This window comes from Salvelinus alpinus, chromosome 29 (genome assembly GCF_045679555.1).
Source record: "Salvelinus alpinus chromosome 29, SLU_Salpinus.1, whole genome shotgun sequence".
Taxonomy (NCBI): domain Eukaryota; kingdom Metazoa; phylum Chordata; class Actinopteri; order Salmoniformes; family Salmonidae; genus Salvelinus; species Salvelinus alpinus.
The window spans coordinates 26470704-26479070 of NC_092114.1; positions in this window are offsets into that span (position 1 = coordinate 26470704).

An 8367-nucleotide genomic window follows, 5' to 3' on the forward strand; every position below is an offset into this window, starting at 1 on the left:
ATGCAGTTAAAGTCTACACCCAGAATAAGATTACTTGAAGGTGGATCAGACAATAAAGGGATTATTCTAGATTTAAATATATGATCATCCCATACTGTATGTTAGCTAGAGTAAATTGGTTACCCTGTAAAGTACCTTTAACAATAACATGAATACGATTAGGGTGTACAATGGTTTCTGATGTAACAAAAGGGATATTTTTAGCAATCAAAATTGCAACACCTCATGCTTTACCATTGAAACTGGAATGGTAAAACTAATGCACCCAACCTTTAAGAATCCTATTTCTATCACATTTTTTAAAGTGAGTTTCTTGTAAGGCTATTCCTGCTTTCAGGTGCTTGAGATGGGTAAGAACCTTATTCCTTTTAAATAGATGGTTGAGAACTTTCACGTTCCAAGAGACCAGGCTAACCAAGTTGCTAATATTGCTATTCATAAACAGTATATCTCAGGTTACCAAAAATCTCAAGGAAGAGAAAAGACAAAATATATATTTTTAAAAGGCATGCTTCTTCTTCTGATTCTTTTAAGGAAACATTTCCAGCTAAGGTAACCCATACAAACAAATGGCAGTGTGGAGATAGTTCTGTGCCAACAGAGGCCAACAATAAGGGGTTAAATATGTGTCCAAAAAAAAAAAAATATTTCCTAAGCTTTCTTATATCTCCTAGATATATCAAATAAAATTTTATTGGTCACAGACAAAAAGTAAGCAGATGTTAATGCGACTGTAGCGAAATGCATGTGCTTCTAGTTCCGACGGTGCAGTAATATCTAACAAGTATTCTAACAATTCCACAACAACTACCTTATACACACAATGTCAAGGGATGGAATTAGAATATGTACATATAAATACATGGATGAGCAATGGCCGAGCGGCATAGGCAAGATGCAATAGATGGTATAAAATACAGTATATACATATGAGATGAGTAATGTAAGACATGTAAACATTATTAAAGTGGCATTATTTAAAGTGACTAGTGATCCATTTATTAAAGTGGCCAATGATTTGAGTCTGTATGTAGGCAGCAGCTTCTCTGTGTTAGTGGTGGCTGTTTAACAGTCTAATGGCCTTGAGATAGAAGCTGTTTTTCAGTCTCTCGGTCCCAGCTTTGATGCACCTGTACTGACCTCACCTTCTAGATGGTAGCAGGGTGAACATGCAGTGGCTCGGGTGGTTTTTGTTCTTGATGATCTTTTTGGCCTTCCTGTGACATCGGGTGCTGTAGGTGTCCTGGAAGGCAGGTAGTTTGCCTCCGGGTGATGCGTTGTGCAGACCGCTCCACCCTCTGAAGAGTCTTGCAGTTGATGGAGGTGCAGTTGCCATACCAGGCGGTGATACAGCCCGACAGGATGCTCTCAATAGGACAGACACTTCAAAACGTTATTCAATATGATTTATTTTTTGACGGTTGTTTTTGCCATTTATGAGTTGTGTTATTCAATGCATTTCTATGGGCAATTGTAGTAAAGGCCAAATTCAATATTTAATACATTTATTTTTATATACCTAAAGGTGTCCTAAAATTCAAAATCAAATATATAAAGATCCATGGTATAACCATCTTAAAACCATTCCATATGTTAACTTAGTACCCCCCTTTGGTTTAGACTTTGAGGTTAAATATTGTGAGTATTCAAAATAAAATGTAAATAAAAAAGTCTAATATAAGCATGGTAGTAATTGTAGATGTTTCAACATTAGATGATCCCTCTCATGTCTCTTCCCCAGGAAAGGAGTCATGAGAATAACCTGTAAAGTGTTATAACCTGAAAACCAAAAACTGAAATGAATAGTTCCTTTCATGCCTCTGATGGCTGTTACAATATGAAAATAAAATTGTATAGTATGAATGGCTCCTATTTCCATGACCGTAAACATAGATATCACTGATCAGCACTCAAACATTACAGTTTACTTAGGGTGTCTACTTATCAACTCTGTACTGTTGAAAGGAAACCTTCCAAAGTGATAGTGTCCCATAACTCAACTATCATCATCATCATCAGCAGCAAATTTTCCACATTCTTTGAAATCTACATGAGAAGTGTATACCTTCTTATGTGTTATTATGGGATGTAGTGTGTGAATGGGTTTGAGAAATAAGGAATTTGCATCAATCTTGTATGTGCATTTGTAAGACACATAGCAGTGTCTTACAGTCATAGTTATCCAAGAGATGGTTCCACAAACAGGATCATAGTCAACCTTTTCTACCAACTGGAAAATTTGACAACTATACAACAACCTTACAGGTAAGGAAATATAATGGAATTGATTCTACATTAGTGTTGAGAATATTTTGATAGCACTCAGATCACTTTACATTCTGTGATTATTTGGCCTTGTAGCTTTTGAGGGGGATATGGTTTGCGTTTAAAATAGCTAAAACAATTGTCACAATCTGAGTTTGAGCTATTGCATTTCATGGTTTTGTAAGTTTAGTATGTTAAACAGTAAAGAAGTTTAGAATGTTGTCATTGTTATACAGTAAAGGAGTTTAGTATGTATGGTAGTCATTGTTATACAGTAAAGAAGATGAGTGTACTGTATTTCCATTGTGATCAAAAATGTTATGTTGGTGCTTTTCTATTTCCATGTTCATGCAAGTGACTGATTGAACAAATCGTCTCTATCAGTGTCTGCAATTTAGCAGTACGCCCAGAACCTTGTTTAGAGAAAGGGATATCTCAGTTTCAAGGTCTCAGCTTAGAGAGAAGAAGCCTCGTGAGGTATTGGTCTGTCACATGCATGACCAAGTATTGGTCGGTCACATGAATGAAGCAAACGTTAATGATTAATTAATTATGAATAAGCTAAATCATGCAAATATGACTTGTCTGCAGTATATAAGAGAACTAAATGGGACTGGACCGTTAGAGCTCCTTACAGACAGGTGCATCAAGTTTGTCGGAACCTCTCCAGCGCGCTGACAATAAACAATTATTCATTTAAGATCGACTGAGTGTCCTTGTGTAAGAATTTCCACAACAATTTAGCGTCAACGAACAGGATGATTGATTCAGCCTGTGGAGCTTTCCAGTGGGGTTCTGCAAGGAAAACCAGTGACTCATTTTATGAAGCGGGAGGGAAATTCCCGTCTGACCATAAGACGTCGAGACCCGCCAAGAACAGACCCTTACTGTGAGCTGCCCAGGAGGAGACACATCATACGCAAACAATTGAGAGACGGCAACTGATTTTAGTAAGTCAATTTAAATTAATTTGTATAATAAAAATAAAATCAAGGCGAGTAACGTATAAAAAAAGGTACCAAGAGACTATTCAGTAGTTTTATGAGAGGACTAGAGCGAGGGTGTAACGGTACCATGGAAAGCCCAGCTGACAGCTGTCTGTAGGCATTTATAAAAAACGTCTAAATGGTCTGCAGCCACTACAAAATAACACATGGTATTTTTGAATACGGGGTGTTATTTATATGTATAGCAAGTAGCGGCAAGAGAACCGTTGACAATACATATGGTGCATAGCAAGTAACGACAAGAGAATCGTTGAAGATACACATGGGGTAATGAGGGAGATTACCGAGTGTCTTTGGGAATAGTACTAAGTGAATGTGGATGTGAAAGTTGTGTGATTGTGAGATATGACAAATTAAGCTGATTGAAATTTGGCTGATTGAAATTTGGATAATAAATGGATTGAAATTATTACTATTAAGATTGGAATTTGGATATTCAACTAATTGAAATATGGATAAAAAGATTGAAAATAAGCTATAAATTACTGAGGGGGAGTAGCTATAACGTCAAATCAAATCAAATTTTATTGGTCACATACACATGGTTAGCAGATGTTAATGCGAGTGTGGGGAAATGCTTGTGCTTCTAGTTCCGACAGTGCAGTAATATCTAAAAAGTAACCTAACAATTCCCCAACAACTGCCTAATACACACAAATCTAAAGGGATTTAATAAGAATATGTACATATAAATGTATGGAGGAGCGATGGCCGAGCGGCATAGGCAAGATGCAATAGATAGTTTAAGATACAGTATATACAATTGAAGTCGGAAGTTTACATACACTTAGGTTGGAGTCATTAAAACTCGTTTTCAACCACTCCACAAATTTCTTGTTAACAAACTATAGTTTTGGCAAGTCAGTCAGGACATCAGTTAGGACATCACGGGGGGTGGATGCTGCCACCCCCCGTGTATCGCGGTTGGGATGGTGTTCTTCGGCTTGCAAGCGACCCCCTTTTTCCTCCAAACATGACGATGGTTATTATGGCCAAATAGTTCTGTATTTGTTTCATCAGACCAGAGTACATTTCTCCAAAAAGTACAATATTTGTCCCCATGTGCAGTTGCAAACCGTAGTCTGGCTTTTTTATGGCGGTTTTGGAGCAGTGGCTTCTTCCTTGCTGACCGGCCTTTCAGGTTATGTCGATATAGGACTTGTTTTACTGTGGATATAGATACTTTTGTACCTGTTTCCTCCAGCATCTTCACAGGGTCCTTTGCTGTTGTTCTGGGATTGATTTGCACTTTTCACTCCAAAGTACGTTCATCTCTAGCAGACAGAACGCGTCTTCTTCCTGAGCGGTATGACGGTTGCGTGGTCCCATGGTGTTTATACTTGCGTACTATTGTTTGTACAGATGAAAGTGGTACCTTCAGGCGTTTGGAAATTGATCCCAAGGATGAACCAGACTTGTGGAGGTCTACAATTTGTTTTCTGAGGTCTTGGCTGATTTCTTTTGATTTTCCCATGATGTCAAGCAAAGAGACACTGAGTTTGAAAGTAGGCCTTGAAATACATACACAGGTACACCTCCAATTGACTCAAAATATGTCAATTAGCCTATCAGAAGCTTCTAAAGCCATGACAGAATTTTCTGGAATTTTCCAAGCTGTTTAAAGGCACATCCAATTTAGTGTATGTAAACTTCTGACCCACTGGAATTGTGATACAGTGAATTATAAGTGAAATAATCTGTCTGTGAACAATTGTTGGAAAAACTACTTGTGTTATGCACAAAGTAGATGTCCTAATCGACTTGCCAAAACTATAGTTTGTTAACAAGAAATTTGTGGAGTGGTTGACAAACGAGTTTTAATGACTCCAACCTAAGTGTATGTAAACTTCCGACTTCAACTGTACGTGGTATACGGTCTGATATACCATGGCTTTCAGACAATCAGAATTCAGGGCTCCAACCACCCAGTTTATAAAAGAGATGTAAACGGGACTGCCACGTTAGAGCTCCTGACAGACAGAGGTGCATCACGTTTGTTGGATCCTCTCCAGCGCGCTGGATGATTATGATTAATTTAAGATTGACTTTGAGTGTCCCTGTGTAAGAATTTTCACAACACCATATCCACTCTTTCCTTTCCCAGACTGGCTTTTTTGGAAATACCACAACCATGGGCTTCCCTCTATGCCTATGTCTTCTCTCTTTGTAAGTCAGAGTTACCTACTTGCATACTTTTCTTTTTCCACATGGAGTTAGTTATATAAAATAAAATGACATCATCATGATATTAATGTCGGTTGATAGAAATGTGATTTTCTGTCTCTTACCTTTCAGGATTTTCACAACTGCTTGTGGTTCATCGTGACATATATACTTGATGACAAACTCCTTCAATTTCTCACTATCCCCGGAACTCATGAGAGCCTAACTCTGTACGGTGGACCACTTATACAGTGTCAGGCTTGGACCTTGGAGAACAAGCTGAAAGCAGGATTGCGATACTTCGATATACGTGTAGAGGCCAGTATGTTCCGACCTCCTTGATGTCATGGATGGGCATATAAAACATACCAATTTCCATGAGGTCCTGAACATTCTGTGGGAGTTCTTGAGCAAACATGACAGTGAGACTGTGCTTTTCAGAGTGACACTGCAAGGGACAAGCATGAAGAAAGCTGGAAAAATCTATCAAGGAATTGATTAAGGAATCCAAAGAAAAAGTATGGTTGAAGTCGTTTGTAACGCAGGTCAACTAATGTTGAATACTTATCTTACTTGTGAGATTCCAGTCACCAATCATATTATACTATATTGGTATTGATATGTTTAAGTTGACAGCTATTACAAATCAGCTGTCAGAAGCTGCATGACAAGCAGTTTATTTTGAGCCAATCAAAACGCAATATTCTCTTAGTCCCTCTCCTAAAACAGGTAGAACGGAACGTGTAGAGCTACCGCCATTCCAGGAAGAAAAACTAAGTTTCAAATTGTTGAAAAGTTGTATAAAACTGAACTAAAAAGAGAGAACTGGATATTAACACTCACTAATCTATACAAACATGCTGTGAAGGGATTGAGGGAAAGATTGACGCCAGGATTTGGTGAGTTTTCATAAGGAAAACGAGCTTCTAGAGATTAGGCTAGCTAAGCTATTGCTAGCATTTTGTGCGTGTTTATACTGAACCAAGCATACGCACAAGCCTTTAACATTTAGGCTAGCTCAGTTATCGATCAATTGAAATAGCAAACGTTAGTGATCATGCTAATCATGCATGGCAAACTATTTTAGTTTTCATACTTTTTAAAAATGTGATTAACTAGTATCATAATCCATTTTGGTACACTTATGTTTTAGATGACTTTATAAGAAATGACATGTAGGTGTAAGCACTAGTACTTTTCAGTACTTTTCAGACTGCCCAGGCTAGTCTATTGCTCAGTCCACGTGAGCCTGGTGCTGTACATTAGTTGTGTAAAGTCCTTTGCATTGCCCAGGCTAGTTATTGTTCAGTCCATGTGAGACTAGTGCTGTAGTTAAAGTGTAAAGCATTTTGACTAAGTTTTATTTTCTTATTCCTGTAAGAGATTAAAGCTAAGCACTATATTAATGGTTATATTTAAGGTAGTCATGGTATATATATAGTGTGATCCTGTTTGTAAAACAGGTCAGGATTTTTGAGTATGGATTCAGTTCCACCAAGGAAGGCAAGCCACCGAACCCAGGACATCAATAAGAAGATTTGCATGCAAAGATTTATTTTCCTTTGAGGACACCGAATTTGCACTGCCATACAACGGTGTTGTAGGATTTTTCTTGCAAGACATCATTGCATCATACATTGCTGTGGGATTGTTATAAGCACATGCTACACTTAAACACCTTACATGGTTAAGGGTTCCAACATTGAAATTTGTACTCTGCACAAAGACTATCTTCCTTCTCGCCTCTCGCATGTAGGGAACCCAACGTGTAACAATTGCTTAACAGTATGGGCTACTGTACGTTTAAGCTTAAATGAAAATCGCACAACTGAATATTTTAGAAAAATAATGCCGGCTTGTATTTTGTAAATAAAAACGTACAAAAAATGTATCACCTTGAGTAAATATTGAGATGTGAAATTTGTACAATGAGCTCAATATGAATGAAATACATCAATAGTACAAAATACTTACATATCGGCCATATATCCTGCCTATAGTTTACTAGGGTGCACCCAACTATCTTAATCTGAGGGTCTCTCAGATTTTAATGTTCAAAGTTCAATAGCAATACAAAAAAATGAATCCACAGAAAAACACAACCCAATTCACAAATACTGACTTATAAACCTCTATGACATGGAATCAAATGTGAGTGACTGTGCCCATCAATAAACACTGACACTTTAGTCACACGGATGGCTGGTTCAAAGACATTGAACACAAGATGAAGAAGATCATAAAACATCTGAAAGAAGCACAAATAAAAATTTGCTCATGCAATTTCACTGTACCACCAGAGCCCGAATCAAAACCTGAACGAGCAGAGCCTGAACCAGAGCCAGAATCAAAGAAGATCACAAGTACTCATGCAATTTTACTGACCGACACCTCTGCCACAGGCATTTTAAAAGGCCCTGAAGCTGTGGCCAGAGTTGTTAATGATCAGCTCAATAAGCTCATAGTTGAACTTTCAGACTGCTTGGGGGTAATCAGTATAAATTTCCCCAGTCTGGAACATTCAGAACATCATTGATAGACAATAGACTACCACAGAGCAGCTCATCTGAACAACCAGTAGAGCCTGAACCAGCAGAGCCTGAGGATCCTGAACCAGCAGAGCCTGGGGAGCCTATATCACCAGTACAGCCTGAATCAGAGCCTTAAGATAAACCTGAACCAGCAGAGCCTGAACCTGCAGAGCCTAAACCAGTAGAGTCTGAACCTGCAGAGCCTAAACCAGTAGTCTGAACCAGCAGAGCCTGAACCAGAGCCTGAATGAAAACATGAACGAGCAGAATCTGGGGAGCCTGAACCAGCAGAACACTACTCATATTGTTTCAATTATGGCCAGTTTCTTTTAATTCTTGTTAGTTTGGGCAGTACAATTAATCACATGCGCAATAAACGACACAAAATCCACCTTCTTCCC